The sequence below is a fragment of the Corythoichthys intestinalis genome, chromosome 5 (genome assembly GCF_030265065.1).
Source record: "Corythoichthys intestinalis isolate RoL2023-P3 chromosome 5, ASM3026506v1, whole genome shotgun sequence".
NCBI classification, from domain to species: domain Eukaryota; kingdom Metazoa; phylum Chordata; class Actinopteri; order Syngnathiformes; family Syngnathidae; genus Corythoichthys; species Corythoichthys intestinalis.
This window is the reverse complement of record NC_080399.1, coordinates 7,568,537-7,588,162: the sequence shown is the minus strand read 5'-3', so window position 1 is coordinate 7,588,162 and position 19,626 is coordinate 7,568,537.

Sequence of the window (19,626 nt, the reverse complement as noted above, 5' to 3'; positions counted from 1 at the left end):
ATTTTCATTTGACTTCAACCAGGAGTGACACAAGAGCCAATAAAAAGTTGTTTAATGTCTGACCGCTTGTGTTGCCTCATGATTCATGAAAAATATGCTTTGCTTTAGAATTTTAATGCATCCCAGGCTTCAATGCATCGCGATGCATTGCCGAATTGAATCGTGACCCTCTGAATCGTATCGAATCGTGGCCCTCCGAATCGTAATCGAATCGAATCGTGAGGGCAGTGCCGATGCACACCTCTACCGTTTATCCCCAAAGAAGAAATACACACCACAGAAGAAGACTCTTAGGTTGGAAAACTCCGACTTCTCACCTTCCTTGAATGCAGCATCAGTCTACTGAGTCTTGACTGAAGAACGGCAACATGATGAAATGGGCATTTAGAGGCTGTGGAAACAGACAGAAGAAATGGGCAAATGAAAGTTTCCACAAATTCCCAATAAAGAACGAACTACAATATAAACATTGGTTACTTGCTGCTGGCTAAGACATAAACACACCGGTGGAAAAAATATCACTCTGCTCTGCAGCCTGTGCCCTGCAGAGCTGTTGGATTATAAATGTTGCTGTTCATACGACAGTTATTGACATGTGAAAGTTTTAAAACTGTTTCATCATTTAAAGATGGATTCAAGTCAAGATTTTTCCAATTTCTGAGTATTTTAGATAAAAAGTTACTAAGTACTATAGTAAGGTTTACTACAACAGAGCCTTTTTGAGAAGTCTACTGCTTTAAGATGGCGGCTGTTTACTAACGCCACCGAGTTTGTCATTTCGCATGTAGTTCTATATGCATGTGATAGCTAGGTGTAGATTGTAGGCTGTCGACAACAGTCAGGAAATATTGGCACCATCTAGCCTAGCACCACAACCAACACTCTTCTCTCTCCGTGTCGCTGACTTTTCTCGCGTGGTTCAACCAACGTAGTAACCATAGTAACGCACATTGTCTCGTTGCCGAAACGGTGACAAATCCGAACACAGAAAAAAAACCATAATGCACGAAAAACGTACAGATTTTGAACGTACGGCGTACACATTAAAAAATCAGTGCTCAGTTGTACAAATTATGCCAAAACCGTACAACTTGACAGGTATGTGACCACTGCCCCTGAAAGGGTTAAAAGTCTAGCCGCAGACAATATATGGCGGAAAACACTCAGGTGACTTGAAGTTCCGCTCTGAAACCCCCAATTCGGGCAAATTTCAAAATTGTCCGATACGCATGAGTGATACATTATTGGAAAGCCTAAAATCTCAATATTCTAGGGGAAGATAAAATTTGGACAGGAGGGCATTTTTAGGAAAAAAAAAAAAGTTTTTTTATACAGCAAACACCTATCTGGAGGTGAGAGCACGTCAGAGCAGAATTACAGACGCCATGACTTTAACGAGATATTATCGCGTAGTAACCTTGTTTCGATCCAAAAACTCCATGTAGCATGTAGCACTGAGTGTCAAGACACAGCTGTGAATGGCCATAGCTGGATTTTTGGGGGATTTTATGTGTGAAACACTGTAATATAACAAGGGTCTCGATAAAGAAATCGCAGACATCAAGGAGTGGTCGAGATTTTATTTTTCATATATTTACCCTTTTAAACATTTCTTTCAATTTTGCCTTATTTGGCTCGATTATTTATCATCTAACATATCGGAGAAAATGTGACAGTAACAAAAAAAAAATACAATTAAGCGATAGTTATGAGGTAGATGTTCGTGACGTTTTTACAGACGCGATTCTTTTCGTTGTGACGTCATTTGTTCAAAGGTTAAAATATGTGAGGGAATAATTTTTTAAAGTTTTTTTTTTTTTTAAATGACACATTAGACATCAATTCGTGATTCTAAGCTAAAAATGACATACATTTTGAATAATAAATATGATTAATTACCTTCGTTTTATGGCTGGGTTGAAACAAAAGCGGTTGCGCGACATCTGTAAACGGGGGTTTCCAGGGTAAAACGGACAAATTAAAAATTGTTCGGGGGCTTCATGCGCCATGAATCTGCTATGGCAGCATATACAGTGCGGCAAATAAGTATTTAGTCAACCACTAATTGTGCAATTTCTCCCACTTGAAAATACAAGCTTTTCACACACTGTTGCTGGTATTTTAGCCCATTCCTCCATGTAGATCTCCTCCAGAGCAGTGATGTTTTGGGGCTGTTGTTGGGCAACACGGACTTTCAACTCCCTCCTCACCCCATGGCATTAAAATGATAACAAGAACGGGGAGCAAAAACCCAGAACCACACGGGGGGATCTAGTGAATGACCTCCAGAGAGCTGGGACCACAGTAACAAAGGCTACTATCAGTAACACAATGCGCCGCCAGGGACTCAAATCCTGCACTGCCAGACGTGTCCACCTGCTGAAGAAAGTACACGTCCAGGCCTGTGTGCGGTTTGCTAGAGAGCATTTGGATGATCCAGAAGAGGACTGGGAGAATGTGTTATGGTCAGATGAAACCAAAATAGAACTTTTTGGTAGAAACACAGGTTCTCTTGTTTGGAGGAAAAAGAATACTGAATTGCCCCATACCCACTGTGAAGCATGGGGGTGGAAACATCTTGCCTGGCACAGCCAGTCTATTCTCCCCGTATTTTTCAAACACTGTGAGAAATAGTCTGGGACCGAGCCCATTAACGGCCTCTCGAGCAAGGTACAAAATCAATCATCCAATCAGATTCGTTTATTTGCGTGAAGTGTTCTTAACAAGTAACGTCACTCTTGCGCGCCAAAAGTCGTCTCTACAACAACATAGATGGCGAACGGGAGAGCCGAGAATCTGTTCCAATCCACGGTAAAACCACTTTTAAATGACCAAAAACACATCGAAACAAGTCATTGACAACAGTCAACATGGCTTGCGCTGGCCATGTTGAATAGACTTCTCCATTCTCCGCTCACGCAAATTACTTGTCGCTTTAACAACGTCACGTCTGCCCGTCGCCGATTGGTCCACTCCCCTGTCTGTTTGCTGTGGCTTGCTCCACCCTCGGAATATGATCCGCCGGACGGTCGCCAGACTCAATCGCTGGAACAGCGGTGAGTCTGGTATACCAGGCAAGGAAACATCATGCTTTGGGGCTGTTTTTCTGCAAAGGGAGCAGGACTCCTGATCTGAGTAAAGGAAAGAATGAATGGGGCCATGTATCGTGAGATTTTGTGTGAAAATCTCCTTCCATCAGCAAGGGCATTGAAGATGAGACGTGGCTGAGTCTTTCAGCATGGCAATGATCCCAAACACACAGCCAGGGCAACAAAAAAGTGGCTTCGTAAGAAGCATTTCAAGGTCCTGGAGTGGCCTAGCCAGTCTCCAGGTCTCAACCCCATAGAAAATCTGCGGAGAGAGTTGAAAGTCTGTGTTGCCCAACGACAGCCCCAAAAAATCACTGCTCTAGAGGAGATCTGCATGGAGGAATGGGCCAAAATACCAGCAACAGTGTGTGAAAACCTTGTAAAGAGTTACAGAAAACGTTTGGCCTCTGTTATTGCCAACAAAGGGTACATAACAAAGTATTGAGATGAACTTTTGGGATTGACCAAATATTTATTTTCCACTATGATTTGCAAATAAATTATTTAAAAATCAAACAATGTGATTTTCTATTTTTTCCCCACATTCTGTCTCTCATGGTTGAGGTTTACCCATGTTGACAATTACAGGCCTCTCTAATATTTTCAAGTGGGAGAACTTGCACAATTAGTGGTTGACTAAATACTTATTTGCCCCACTGTAGACATATTGTTCAATCAAACACAACAGTTGTTTTGGCTTAAAATACAGCAGTTTCTTTTAAAGAGGAGTGCAAGAGCAGAAACTGCTTTTTTCAGCCTTGTCTGTGTTTTCCGCCATATGCAAAAGCCCCGGTATTCCTACGAAGTGAAGCTAGTAAGCTGAGTACTTTCTAGAAGACAGAATCAAAGCCTCTCTAAATGAACTCATCTGACGTTCACCCCAGGGGCTCGGTTGCTGCGTGTTTGTGTTTGTGTGTAGGTGATGTGTTTATTGACTCCGGCGGAGGAGTGGATAAGAGCAGCGCTTCAGACTGAAGAACACTGATCCAGTCAGATGTCACAGGCCCTCAGAACTGCCTCTAATGGGGCCCCGGGGACTCTCTATCTTTCCTTCCTTCGCCCTCTTCTTCTGTCTCCGCCTGCCTGGCTCGCTCTCTTTAGCCTCGCCGTTGAGTATCAAATAATGCTTGCTACGAATAATGCTAAATTAACAATGCAATGTAATGTCAATCAATAGCGCGGCGCCAACAATGATTTGCTCGGAGACGTGACACTGAGGCCCATATGCTAGCATGGGTTATCTGCAGAGGAAAAAATTAAAAACATACATTCAAGGAGTACGCTTCGGTTTCCCTTAGCGTGGCGTGTAGCGCTGTCCCGACTAGTCGACGTTGTCGACGTCATCGATGACGTAAATGCGTCGATGCGCAAAACATACCGTCAACGGATAATGACGGGTAAAAAAAAAAATACATGCTGATAAAGTTTAGAATGGCAGGCGCTCGCGATGCAAGCGGTTGTTACTGGCACTCCCAAGGGGGCCGCTGTTATTTCAATGTGACCGGTATTGTCAGATTGAGCAAAGAGAAAGAAAGTGGGCGAGCGAGAGAGAGGGAGCGAGATCGGTGAGTTGGGAAAGTGCGCGTAGTTGAGTGGCTGCATCCCCCACGTTTTTGTTTTGGTCAATTAAAAGTATCCATAAAGAGCCATCCGACACCTATAGGGCGTTTTTATGCACGCTGCCGCCTTCCTGAGGAGGAAATCGGACGAACCGACGACAACGAGCCAAGTGAATCGCCGGTTCACGCCTAACTACGGCGAGGAGTTGAAAACACCGCCAATTACCAAAAAGGGCAGATTTGGTAACACGTGAAAGCGGCAAAAAGCCAAAAAAGCGGAGCAGAATACACAGAGCCTGGAATCAATTCAAGGAAAATATGGAGGGTGCCACTGTGTGTACTCTTTGCTAAGCTGAGCTCGCATACCACGGTAGCGCGTCAGCTATGAACGAACACTTGAAGTACGGTCACCCAAGTGTAATTTCAGAAGACAACAAGAAACAACAAGCTAGCGGATTGTAAGTCCATACAACTTTCTAACGATTTTTTTCAATGGAAGTTGCCTTTGTGTGTGTCGTATCAACGTGCGTTTTTATTTAATAAAATAATATTATTTATATATAATATACATACACACATAATTACATTTTTTTTTTTTTATTATTATTAAATTTATTAGGATCATGGAAGCTCCCACTTGGGGAAAATATATACATATATCCTGTCTATACATAATATAATAAAAATATATATGGAAACAGCACTGGCCTGCTTACTGTAATCCATGACTGCACTAATGTTAGTTTATTACCTGGGTCTTTCCGAAGGAAAGATCCAGGTAGTGTTGTTCTGCAACTTTATTGTACTTATTACCTCGGTCTTTCCAAAGGAAAGGCCAAGGTAATGCTGTTCTGCAACTTTATTGTACTTATTATTTCTTTCTTTATTATTATCATTTTTCATCTTATTCTCCGCGTTTTTTGGTCCCACCGTGCAGCCCGAACCGTAGCACCGATCGGCACCGTTCAAGTATCGGCATGACCAGAATTTTCGCGCGTGGTTGATGCCAATGTATTTGGATTCCATTGACGCCTATGTAAGTTGAGACCATTGACGTCCATGGACGTCCAAATTTTTTCCCATTCATTTTCAATGGGAATTCCCCCCCCCCCCCCCCCCAAATCAACAGAAAATGACCAAATATCAATAGAACGTGTTCCCCAAACTTCTCCAATTCCATTGAGGCTTATGGAGGGTGATGCCATTGACGTCCATGGACGTCCAAATTTCTCCTTCATTTCTAATGGCATTTAATTATGTTTTTTCATTCTGTTGATGCCAATGTACTTGGATTCCATTGACACCTATGTAAATTGATACCATTGACGTCCATGGATGTCCAATTTTCCCCCCATTCATTCAGGAAATGACCAGATATCAATAGGACGTGTACCCCAAATGTCCCCGATTGCATTGACGCTTATGGAGGATGCTGCCATTGACGGACATGGACGTCCAATTCTCCCAATCATTTCTAATGGCATTTACTTTGTTTAATGCCATTGACTGGCATTATTGTCCATTCTATTGATAGACCTGAGTGGGACTAAGATCTGTATCTCCACAGAGGAAAGACCCAGGTGTAATTTCTCCCGAAATTGCAGTTTCTAGTATTGTATTATCGTGTATATACATATAGTAGTATACCATAAAATACTATATATTTTAATTTTTGTTACTATGATTATGTGTGCCTTTCATTCAGAATAATTGTGGTAATATTTCAGTTAAATTCAGTGTGCCCTCTGCTTTATCTATTTTCAGGTTAAAACAAACAGAAGTTGAACAGTTTTCCCCCTCCCCACAAAATGCAGAATGCACACAACAAAGAGCATCTAAACTCACACAAAGGATTCTGAAAATGATTGTCCGGGACATGAGGCCCATTGCAATTCATTTTAACATTTAGAACAGGGGTCCCCAACCTTTTTTGCACCACGGACCGGTGCCCTGTCAAATTTTGCTACCTTTAAAATTTTGCTCCCAAAGCTTTTGTGGCGGTGAAAAAAAGCCCTCTTTTATATTCAGTTGGACTCTCAATGTTATCCAATGGTGCTAAAAAACTATTTACATCATAAACATACATGTGCAACACGAAAATGGCGTAAATTAATGCTTAACGACACGGCGAAGTCGTTAAGTGAGAGGGCTACGTGCAGTTGTTGTGTGCACCTAACATGGCAAACGTAAGTTAATATTTCTTTCTTTAAAGAAAGTTTGTAGTGTGTACTTTGGAATCGCTGCATTTGCGGTCCTTTTTAACGTTACGCGCATGCCAACTTTGTCAGAACACCGGCAATGTGCGGCAGAAAAATACAGCAAATATATAATTAGCATTTGTTTTTAGCCCCGTCGTGTTAAGTGCAGGGAAAAAATACAACTCACCCGCTGAATCAGTGGGAGGCCTGAGTTTGTTTCGTTGAGACGAGATGGTCCCGAGATGGGAGAGTGAGAGAAGCTAGCATCACAAATACACGATGTTGGAAATTGTAGCACAGTTTTCAGCGCGCTCCTAGCGATGTCAGGATATTCCGAAATGACTTTAATCCAGAACTTCGGTAGAGTTATTGTCTCAAATGTACGTTTAAGTCGCCGTGATTTGCGATCTCTACAAGCTGATATTCCTGTTCCACAGACATGCTCGATAAACTGTTTATTCACATACGGGTCACGAATTCACTCCTTCGCAGTTCGTGGGTCTTTAGTGATTGGGAAGTAGCATAAATTTTGTTTTCTTCGAGGTTGTAGGCACATCTTCTGGCTCATCAGGTTCCCTTTTCCCCGTAAAAAGTCTGTCCAAAGATGTCTGTTATTCAGTCATTCTAGTGTGGGCCGGGGGCTAATTATTTCCGGGAAGAAATGTGATTGGCGACGACCTACGTCATACGTTATTATCGAGTCCAAGCGCGCATAGATATACAAAAGAGATTTAGTGCTAACAGCCCAATCAATCCATTTCTATGACGACCTCCTATCCTGTAGTTGTATATCTAGAGTAGACAGGGGTATTGGTGTGTTAAGCGGCACAGGCCAAAGTCAATTGGCCAGAATGCAGTCGTTAATAAATTATTTATTATTTCTGCGCGGCCCGGTACCAAAAGCGACCGGTCGTTGGGGACCCCTGATTTAGAACACTATAGACATACCACAAAAAGAGTAAGAATTGTTTTGACTCCAGTTAAAAAGTGTTTCCGTTTACATTTTTTTGCACTAGTTAATGCCAACAGCATTTGACCTCATTGTTTGTGATTTATTATTGATATTTGTTATTTATTTATACGTTAATAAAGAATTTAAGTGTTCCAAAATGTTTTTGTGAATTAATAAGCTTAAACAAAAATTTAATTATTGAAGTATTAAAAAAAAAAAAAAAAAAAAAAAATTAGATTAGTCGACTAACCGTAAAAATAGTCGTCTGACTAATCGGGAGGAAATTAGTTGTTTGGGACAGCCCTAGTGGCGTGTCCTTGCTAGCGCGGAACTTTGAAAGTCAAGCAGTCCTTTATCCATCCGTACTCTGACCTTTCTGCTAGGCTGCCCTGTATTCACTGGCTGTCAGTGAGAGTTTGTCAGGAGCCATCCGTCTCTGTCCACCTCCACCCTCCTTCCTAAATCCCTGCCGACCCATTAGCCGATAGGAACCGGGGAGCGGCGGCGCGGCCCTCCCTCCGCCCCGGTATCCACGTAGCTCATCCAGATACCCGAGAGAGGCGGCGGCGCTTGTGTATAAATATATATCGTTCCAGAACGGAGCGAAAGCACCAACGCAGCACCGGCGTGTGATGTGAGGCCCGAGGGAGCGCCGGCGAAGCTGATAGCTGCCGGGATGCGGAGAAAGCTGGTGGCACCGCCGCAGGGCTAATGCTCAACTCGGTCTGCATGTTTATGGACTTGCAAACACTCTCTTATTCAAGCTGATGTACTGTACTGTACACTTGCTTTTTATTTATATAGCGGCAAGTCACTGCAACAGTTCTGTCAAGGCACTTTTCATACGGAGCAGGTTTAGGAGCAGCTCCTTTTATTTAATGAGAGCCAACAAATCTACACAAAGAGCGGCCAAGCACTTGCTGATGGTGAAGGAAGAAATAAACGCCTCCAAAACACATTCAAAGGTTGCCAGTACAGCAAAACTTGAACTTATAAATAGGGGCTGGCAGTGAATGATGATGTTTCAGTGCCATTGAAGGTGATATATGTCCAATCAGCATTGACTGAGAAAGGCTCGCAGCAAATAATCATTCAATGTTTAAATTCTGACCGACAAGATTTCTTGTCTTTGGCACTGAAAGTATTAAAATGTTCATTAAAATTACATTTATTTGTGCCCCAAACTTCACGTTTTCCCCAAAAACTCACAATTTTTGGACACATTTTACATTTCAACGTCACATGTAATATATTATCATCACATCCTTTCTATCATTTTCTTATGTGAGTCACATGATTCCGATTTCAACATAATAAAACAAGATTTAAAATTCTTCACATGCTCCCATTTTATTTATAAAAAAAATAACCATGTTTGTCCAAAAACTTCTCACTTCATCCCCATTTTAAATTTGAATACTAAGTTCACATCTTTGCCTTGTCACATTATTTATATTTTAACATATTAATGCAACAATTTACACATTTTTGACATCGACATTTTTTTAAAAACACAAAACGTCCCATTAAATCCCATTTAAACAATTACAGTAAATTCATTTTACCCATTTTTTGACCAAAACTATCAAATAAATCCCATTAAAACGTTTACATTAAATCCATTTCATCCATTTTTAACCAAAACTACTTATTAAATCCTCTTTAACACATTAAAACTCATATTCCAACATATTACTACAATGATTTACACTTTTCACATTTATACCAGAAGGTTTCTTTTTTTTTTTTTTTTTTTTTTTTTAAATCAAAAACTCACCATACTACGGAGCCCCTAAAGTTACATCAACAGAAATAAAATGAATTTATGTAATCTGGTGCGCACCAGAAACTATCTGGTATACATTAGCATTCTATAACAATTAAGCTAGCGGAATTTTGCTATGCAAGTTAGCCAATTGTTGTAAACGTTAGCATTATATCGCATTTAAGCAAGCGGACTTTCGCTATGCAAGTTAGCCAATTGTTGTAAACGTTAGCATTATATCGCATTTAAGCTAATGGACTTTCGCTATGCAAATTAGCCAATTGTTGCATTGTTGCAATTGAAAATTGCAATTTTTTTAACCCTTAAAGGGCACTCACATTTAACTCACTGTTGCATTGTTGCAATTGGCTAACTTGAATACTTTGGCGGAGTTTAACTTTTGTGGAGGGGGGTGGCAAAAAATGTTGATGAGTCCGAAACGCAGCGTCAGTCAATAAAATTAACTTACAAGATACATGCTCAGAAAGTAGCTTAGTCCATGCTCGTCATTGCAGGCATCCCAGCTGTGTGTGTGCTTGCGTGTGTGTGAGCGTGTGCGTTTTTCTGTCTTACCTAGTGGAGAAGTAGACGCCACATCCTTTTTGAATGAATATTCCAGCCAGTAATATTTATAATAATAATAATTAAAGATGTCGATCGGGTCCGATCACGTCATTTTCAAAGTATTGGAATCGGCAAAAAAATATCGGACATGCCTTTTTTTAATATATATATATATATATATTTAAATCGATTTCTAATTGTATTTAACGTTAAAGACAAAATGTCTTACACTCATCCAGAGTAGTTTTGGCTTAAAGTATTAATCAAATTTATTGCGTTAACGGCGGTAATTACTATTTTTTTTTTAATTAATCACGTTAAATAATTAACGAATGCGCTGCACGACCCACTCATGCATTGTCGCGTTCAATCTATAAAATTGCCATTTTACCTATAGATAATGCTAAAAGGAAGCGTATAATGAGTAAGGAGAATTTTGACTGCCTTTGGAGCCATTTTTTATGTGGCGAAAGCCTTACAATACCTCTCTCAGCAATAACGTGGGAGGCAATGTGGGGAAGAAAGGTAGTAGTTGATTATTTTCTTAACACCCTATGTTCTTTCCCAACGCAGAGAAGATATATCAATTGGTGCCCCTACGCACAGTCATGGTTGCACTTCCCATCATGCATTTGGGCAGAAGTTAAATGGCTGCAGTATCATTTACTGAAAGCTCAACAAATACACTAGATGGCAATATTTAGTCACAATATACAAAGTCACATTTATCCTTTAAGAATTACAAGTCTTTCTATCTGTGGATCCCTCTCACAGAAAGAATGTTAATAATGTAAATGCCATCTTGAGGATTTATTGTCATAATAAACAAATACACTACTTATGTACTGTATGTTGAATGTATATATTCGTCCGAGTTTTATTCATTTTTTTCTTAATGCATTGCCAAAATGTGTATGATCGGGAAAAATTATCGGGAATGACTGGAATTGAATCAGGAGCAAAAAAAAAAAAAAAAGCAATCGGATCGGGAAATATCGGGATCAGCAGATACTCAAACTAAAACTATCGGGATCGGATCGGGAGCAAAAAAAACATGATCGGAACAACCCTAATAATAATAATAATAATACGTTAAAAATGAGTGGTTTTATTGTTCCCCATCATTTTGGTTTGTTTGCTTTACAACTTTTAGAGACAACATTTTACCAGCAAAGTCTGAATTTTAAAATCACATATAGGAAAGTCAAATACATGCAATTACATTTTGGTCACATTTTTGCCCACCGGGGGGGGGGGGCTCTAAACCTAATTACAAATGCATACACAAACATATATTACCTGAAACAACAGCCAAATGTGGGCCAAACCAGAGTGCAGCTATCCTATTGTCCATGTCAGATGTCTTAGTCTGCTCCTGAGTCATACAAGACAACAGTCGAGCCAGACCCAATGCTCCCACTGGGGGGCAGTGTATACACCACCAAAATACAATACTTACGGACTTTTTGGATAGTTATCTTGACATTCTAAAGGGTTATTTCCGATTAACGCGGATATTTGGGTTACGTTACCAGCGTAGGAATGGAACGCGTTCGTAACCCGGGGACTACCTGTAACTGTCTGCTGTAGTGACCAATGTCCCTGAAAGGATAAAAAAAATTGAAAAAAATATAAAGTTTCTGACTATAAGCTGCTGCTTTTTTCCCCTCATTTTGAATCCTACAGCCTTTAGTCCAGTGCGGCTTATTTGTTGATTTATCTTGGTTAATAGGTAACACTTTATTTGACAGCGGCATAATAACACTGTCACAAGACCGTCCTAATTATGATATGACACTGTCATGGGCATTAACGAATGCTTACGACAGATGTCATTAAGTGTCATCCGGTGAATTATGTCACTAACTTCATTTATGTCCAGCTCGGATCTTTTACATCGCATTTAAAAGTGGGATAATTTGACGGATGACACAAAATGACATCCGTCATAAGCATTCCTTAATTCTCATGGCATTGTCATGTTCTAATTATAATGGTCTTGTGGCGCCAATGTCAAAAATAAAGTGTTACCAAATACCATAACTAGCAATTAAATGAAAGATTTGGAACAGTTTTCTACCCTTGTTGTGTTTTGCCTGTACCGATCCCATTAATGTATGAAAATTCAATTAAAAAAAGTTGGAAAAAAAAAAAAGATTTGGATCAATAAATGAAGAAATAATTAGCAGTGAACATGAATTTTGATTGTTATTTACATCTGTAGTGCTGCAATGCATGCTAGGTGGCATGTTGGACAACAACAGTGTTGACAGTAGGTGGCAGCGGAGGTTGACTGTCTCCCCTAAGTAAGCAGTGATGGCCAAATGAAGCTTCTTGAAGCAATGAAGCTTTGCAGCCAATTGGTTCGAAGCTTCATGATGGTTCATTTGATCTTATGACAGTCTTATGATACCGCTGTTGGATAAAATGTTACCGGTTAATATCGTTTGATGTAAATATCCCATAACACAGTGAGTACGACTGCTGCTTATCTATGAACAAATGCCGTTTTAATGTCAAATTTGGTGGGTGGCGACTCATAGCCAGGTGCGCCTAATAGTCCAAAAATGACAGTTGTTAAACATAGGTGGAGTTTGACTTTTGGGGCAGGGGGTGCACAAAATGTTGATGACCTTGAAACGCAGTGTCAAGTTGTCAACAATAAAATTGACTTACAAGAATATTTATAATAATAAGTTGAAAATGAGCGTTTTTTTTTTTTCTACCATCATTCTTGAGGGGAATTCTAAATAAGGCTGCTTAGGACAGCTATACTTTTTACCAAGATCGTCATGCATGGAATATGGTAGGCATGCCGGTGTCGTGCCAATGTAGTTACCCCCGTCAAAAATTGTATCCCCCGGGCGGAGCCACTGAGCTGCATTGATTTGCTTGATTTCCATGCTTTGGTGATGTATTTATCTACGAGGTTTTAAAACATGGCCCGTTCATCAAAAAAAAACAAAAAACAAAAAAAAAAAAACTGTCGTATAATGTAAAACATGTATTGAACGTAAAATAAGGCAATGCTTTACTATTTTACTCGTAGGATGAACTATAATTGTTGTTGCAGAAATTCAAGTCCCGTTTGGAGTTTCTCCAGTTTAATAAATGTTGATTTCCAAAATATATAACTGTGGTTCGACATAACTCATAACTGTGTGTGCGTGCACTCCCGCTGCCAGGCGATACAATTTTTGATGGGGGTAACTACATTGGCAAGACACCGGTGGTGACTCAGTTGTACAATTAGCGTCTCTAGCGGGGCAAATTGAAACTCTGCTCACCATTTCGATGGTGGTCTCTGGCGTTTTATGGTCCACATTTTCAATCTTTGGTTCTTGCTCAGTAGTTGTGCCTTTTGAAAGCTTAGGTTTGAAAAAATTACGTATAGCCTCCTCGGTCCTCGGGTGGTTTTGGCTAAGCAAAGCAAATGACCGTCTAAGGTGCTAGTCACATGATCTGTGCGAAAAATTATTTTGACCCATTATAAAATACCTCTTTTTTTTCATTTAATTCATTTTTGTTGTTTGTTTTAGTGTATTACAACTTTTATCGACAATTTTTACAGGAAAACTCTTAATTTTAAAGTCAATATAAAAGAAAGTCAATGGCGTACCACACGCATGCTATTTTTAGACTGTCACGTCGCATCGTAAAGTGGAAGTAAAGCCGAAGTGGGGCATTATAGACCCGCCCTCGCATAGAAACAACGTAATTTGTGACACTTTTCTCCGGTAATCTTTAAAAAACGAACATGCCGATCACGGATTGCTTTTTTGGAACTTGTAGAAACGACTAGACATTACGACACATGAAGGATGTTTTCTTCATACGTTTCCGGAAGCCAAAAACTCGGGAGGAAAAAATGTGACGACCGAGTCAACTTGCGCGGACTTTAACACCAGCTCGGTGAATCCATTCACATTTCATATGCAGTAAATATTTTGTTGGGTTGTCATGGTCTTTCAGAGGACAAAGAGGTAAGTCATTTTTATATTTTTAACGTATTTTTTTAGCGTAACGTTGCGCCGTACTGCTTCTGTCTGTCAATGAATGACCTGAAAAGAATTACAATGGTATCTGACAGCCACTGTTACAGTTTCTGCATATATATATATATATATATGTATATATATATATATAAATTAGGGGTGTCAAACGATTAAAAATTTTAATCGAGTTAATTACAGCTTAAAAATTAATTAATCCTAATTAATCGCAATTAATCGCAATTTAAACCATCTATAAAATATGCCATATTTTTCTGTAAATTATTGCTAGAATGGAAAGATAAGACACAAGATGGAAATATACATTCAGCATACGGTACATAAGTACTGTATTTGTTTATTATAACATAAATCAACAAGATGGCATTGCCAGTATTTACATTCTGTTAAAGCGATCCATGGATAGAACTTGTAGTTCTTAAAAGCTAAATGTTAGTACAAGTTATAGAAATTTTATATTAAAACCCCTCTTAATGTTTTCCTTTTAATCAAATTTGTAAAATGTTCAATCAAAAAAAAAAAAAAAAACTAGTAGCCTCCCATTGTTGATGTCAATAATTACTTACACAATGCTCATGGGTGCTGATTCTGCTGAAGCATATAAAATCAGTCGCACCCAAACGCCAGCAGAGGGCGACAAAACTCCGAAAAAAACAACAAGTAAACATTTCACTGTGCTCTCATTTTAATCTGTTTGAGCGGGGCATTTGTGCGTTAATTGCGTCAAATATTTTAACGTGATTAATTTTAAAAAATTAATTACCACCCGTTAACGCGATAATTTTGACAGCCCCAATATATATATATATATATATATATATATATATATATACAGTGTATATATATTTAAACAACTTTAGTAAGGGGGAAGTGTAAATAAATTATAGAATGTCAATGAAAAAATCAAAAGTGTTCGTTGGCTGTCACTGAGTAGCATTTATGATCGCTAAACAAAGCTAACTAAATTACCCCCAAGAACGGTAAGAGACGTAGGACAACCAGAGGATATACAAGAAAGACAGGGCTGATGGTAAAGGATAGCTTGTTGAAATAGGAGAATGTCATTGTCAGTCACGTGGATAAAAAAGCTAAGGCTATGCTTAGGTCGGCTCGTTTTTGTCGTCTTTTTCAGCCTTCGACACTCAAGCCATCTCTTTAACTGAACGTTTTTATGTCTTTCCACATCTTTGCCAGTGAATTTGGCACCAGGCACATCATTTTCGGAGAGAATTGGTAGGTTTAGCTCTGTAAACATCTCCTTCGTACACGATTTCCATTCATTTCCTATTAGGGACAACCGGTGGCTTGTCCCTACTTAGCAACAGTAGCTAATGTCATGAATATTAATGAACGGAAGTGACGTGTTGCTTGCGGTATGCCATTAAATGCGATGAAACTTTTCAGCCACCAGGGGGGAATGTACTGCATTCATATTACTAATTCAGGAATACAAAATATAAACAAAGAAATCGTTAGCTTTCATCCTGGTTTGTTTATTTGTGCTGTCTGAGTTCGAATGTGCGAGGACAAAAAAATAAAACAACTCTTGTAAAATTGCGCAGTGTTTGCCCGGCATCAGGGCAGCACGAAGCAAACAGTCGGATTAGTTAGGAAAAGCGGAAGGGAATAGAAAGTGAGAGTTTGGAAAGCGCTATTGATGGCGGAGGAAGAGGAGATCTAGACATTGAGGGAGGGAAGGAAAGGAGGCCGTAACATGTGATTAATGGACGGCTGGTAGTGGGGAGGTTGGAGCAGCTTGGGAGAGAGAGCGGAGTGACAGTAATAAAGTGAACCTGCCTCCCATTCATCTCCCTCAACCCATCTCCCGTCTGACCGCTAGGGCTTTACACACTCTGACTAATGCCACGCTCCGCATGCGGGCACAGACAAGTGTGCCACACGGCACTTTTAGCCGCAATACGCCGTCACATAAATGAACACGCACCTTCTCTTGACCTCCCGTTGTCACTCCCGAGCTCAATCATCCATCAGTTGAAGATGGCTGTCGGAGAGATCGACACTACCTCATCGCTTTTAATGGCTTCTAAATCATAGTGTGCATCAGACTCATTGGCCGTGAGACAGTTGCTTTAACAACAGGTCAGACGCCGAGCTAGCGTGGCATCTTTGCTCGTGACCTCGAAATTGGGCTCTCTGGGCCGTTTTGTGTTTTTGCACGTTTCGCTTTAGATTCATCTCTCGAGCGCAGGTGGATGCATAATATGTTGTTTGGTAACCTTCCCTCTGGCTACTGTAATGAGATGCATTTCCCAAATGGAGCCTCATTAACCTGTCCCGAGTCGCTGAGGATCACGTGGGGGGTTGTGTTGGTGTTAAGCCAGACCCGTGCCGCCCATAAGGTGAGCTAGGCAACCGCCTAAGGGCGCACCAGCGTCCAAAAGGGCGTCAAGAAAAATATTCAAATAATATTTGATGATAGCAGTATTCAAAAAAAATTACACAAAACATTAAAACAAAAGAACAACAAAACCGTTCATAATAAGTCTTTAAATAATAATGAAATCATTTTTCTAGTGTGCTTTCTGCCCGTTTCACTTTTTCCTGTGATGCGATAATTTCACCACAGACCCTAGTCTCACTTACCACCACCCAGCACACTAGCGAGCTAACTAAAGGTGCTATTTTTAGCCTTCGCAATTGAGCGATGTTACGGTGACAAGTCAACTTTATGAAAAGACAAAAGCCCTCCGGGTCAGAAGAAAAAGAAAGAAGAGAGAAAAGACGTGAAGAAAAACAGGTTTGTTGTGATGATTTTTTTTCAACAGCATAAGCATGTAGACTTAGCGCGACTGCAAGCTAGCGGTTATTTACATAGAGTTTATATGACTTAGTGCTAAAGCAAAATTATACTGTATCATTAGCTAGGCTGTTGTTTTAGAAATATTTTCAGTATTCAGCCAGCTGTGGATTAGTTTCAGTTAAATTTACTCCCCCTCCAATTTTAGAGAAATCTGGACAAAGTGTATGGGAGACTAAAATTGTCTTGCTTATTTTCATGTGATGTGAACTACTTTTACATTGTGTTAAATTGTGCTTTTCAAATAAATTTGCCTTGCCTAAAAGTGCCAAGGTTAATTGAATAAATACACCATTAAATATGCAATGAATAATTTCAAAGTCCTGTGGTATGGGGGACTATCACAGATTTAAATGCAAACATTTATTAAATGTGTCTTTAATTCATTAAAATGGCGATCACGTTCATGTAAAAACATATCCAATTTTTTTATTTTTTTTTTTTTGCTATCATAATTTATTTAAATCATTATTATTGGATAGTCCTGTGTAGTTGCCGTGCTTCAAGACTTTTTTTTTCTTTTAACTACGCCCATCAAAGATAGTGGCCGGATCCAATAGACAGGTACAATAGGCTGCAAGAATTTAGGTGCTATTATGGTTATGTCATGCTGGTTTCACAATCAACAGCTATTTGACTAATATAATGTAACACTTTCACTTTCTTCTCTTTGTAGATGCTCTTCTGAAATATTTTCCTTCTACCTCTGTACATCCTGCGCTATCTTTTACGGCGAACTTATCCACATCAGCACCAAGTCCAAGCCCACCAAGTCCAGGAAAGAAGTGCACCTTCCAAAACAACTGTCATATGAAAGTGCAATAGATGCTTTTGCATCAGTGAAGCCAAGGTTAGTAAGGTTATAGGTCAAGGTGAAAAAAAAAAGTTTCATTTTAAAGTGTTCTGTGTGTCTTTATAAACGTTTGTGTGGGTGGGTGTTAATTATATTGTAATAACAATTCTAATTTATTTAATGCATTTGTTTTTGAAGTGTTTTTTATTGGTGCTTTTGAATAGTTATGACAGCATTTTTCTTTTAGCCACCAAGCCCGTTTCATGGAATCAGCTTCCAGCTAATATTAAAGAAGCCAAGACAGTCTGCACAATTAAGATTAGATTAAAAACGTTCCTATTCAACAAAGCTTATGGTCAGGCTAGTTGAAGTCGGAGTAGACTCAAAGTTTAGTCTAAGCTGCACTAGAAGCTATAAAGCTGGGGGAAGTACAGCCACTGAGTTCTATCTCCTTTTTCTCACTCTACCTACCACTTATCTTACTTTATTTCTATTTTCCAATGTTAATATCTAGTTGTCTAGTCTCTTCATCACTAGTCAACCGGTGTCCCCTTTCCCCCTTCCCCTCTGGGGAGGGGCTATTTTTCAGCTGCAGCCTCCTGACTTTCCGGACCCCACGCTGGATGGACGTCCTCGTTGCTACCCCCGTCTCATCTGGCTAGATGGACCGCTTCTTGTTCCTTTACTCCACTGCATCTTTACGGACTGTAACTTCGCCTGCTAATTCCCATTAGCGGTCCTGTGGCTTCCTGTCTATCCGTCCTGGGAGTGGATCTCTCCTGACTGTGGTACTCCCCAAGGTTTCTCATTTTTCTCCCGAAGACTCTGGAGTTTTTGGAGTTTTTCCTTGCCGACATGGAGGGTCTAAGAATGGGGGAAACCCAGGACTTGAATTTGTTTATTCATCTTTGTTGTTTCATTTGCTGTTTCTGATTGTGTATCATATTGCCTCTGCAAAGCCCTTTGAGACAACGTTGTTGTGATCCAGGGCTATGCAAATAAAATTGAATTGAATTGAATTGAATTTATACACTTGTTTGTTGTCTTTTTTAATATAATAAATTACAAAGAGATAATGCGCTTTTTCAGTGCGAGTGTTTAAATATATGTGGTGAAAATGGGGGGGGGGGGGGGGGGGGGGCAACAAATGTGTTGCCTTGGGCACCAAATTGGTCAGAAACGGCCCTGGTGTTAGCTGAGATTTACTCACATGTATTGTCGTCACAATACTAACATTTTAAACTCAACATCAATACTAAATTAAAAAAAAAAAAAATTACCAGGGAACGGCAACCTTGAACACGCAAAAAGCGATTTCCACTCAGATTCCATCGAAAATACAACACTGGAAGCCTCATGCACATGTTGACGTTTGAAATGATTGCGTAAAATCGACTTAGAGGAAGTCTGCGGGTTACGATGTACCCGACTTACGTGATTTTGACTTAACGACACCAGAGTCTCGTCTACCATTTTGTCTCCAGTCGTTTTGTTATATGTTAATTTTGTTAAAGGCACCTCCCTTAGGCATAGTCATGTGAAAAAAAATAGGACACCCCATTAAATATTCAGTTCTTTATTGTCTTTATTAAGAAATGTTCACATATCAATGTCTATTCTTATACTCAATAAACCAAATATATCATTAAAAATGCATATTCTAACTGAGGAAATACAGTGCCTTGCAAAAGTATTCGGCCCCCTTGAACCTTGCAACCTTTCGCCACATTTCAGGCTGCAAACAAAGATATAAAATTTTAACTTTTTGTCAAGAATCAACAACAAGTGGGACACAATCGTGAAGTGGAACAAAATTTATTGGATAATTTAAACTTTTTTGACAAATAAAAAACTGAAAAGTGGGGCGTGCAATAT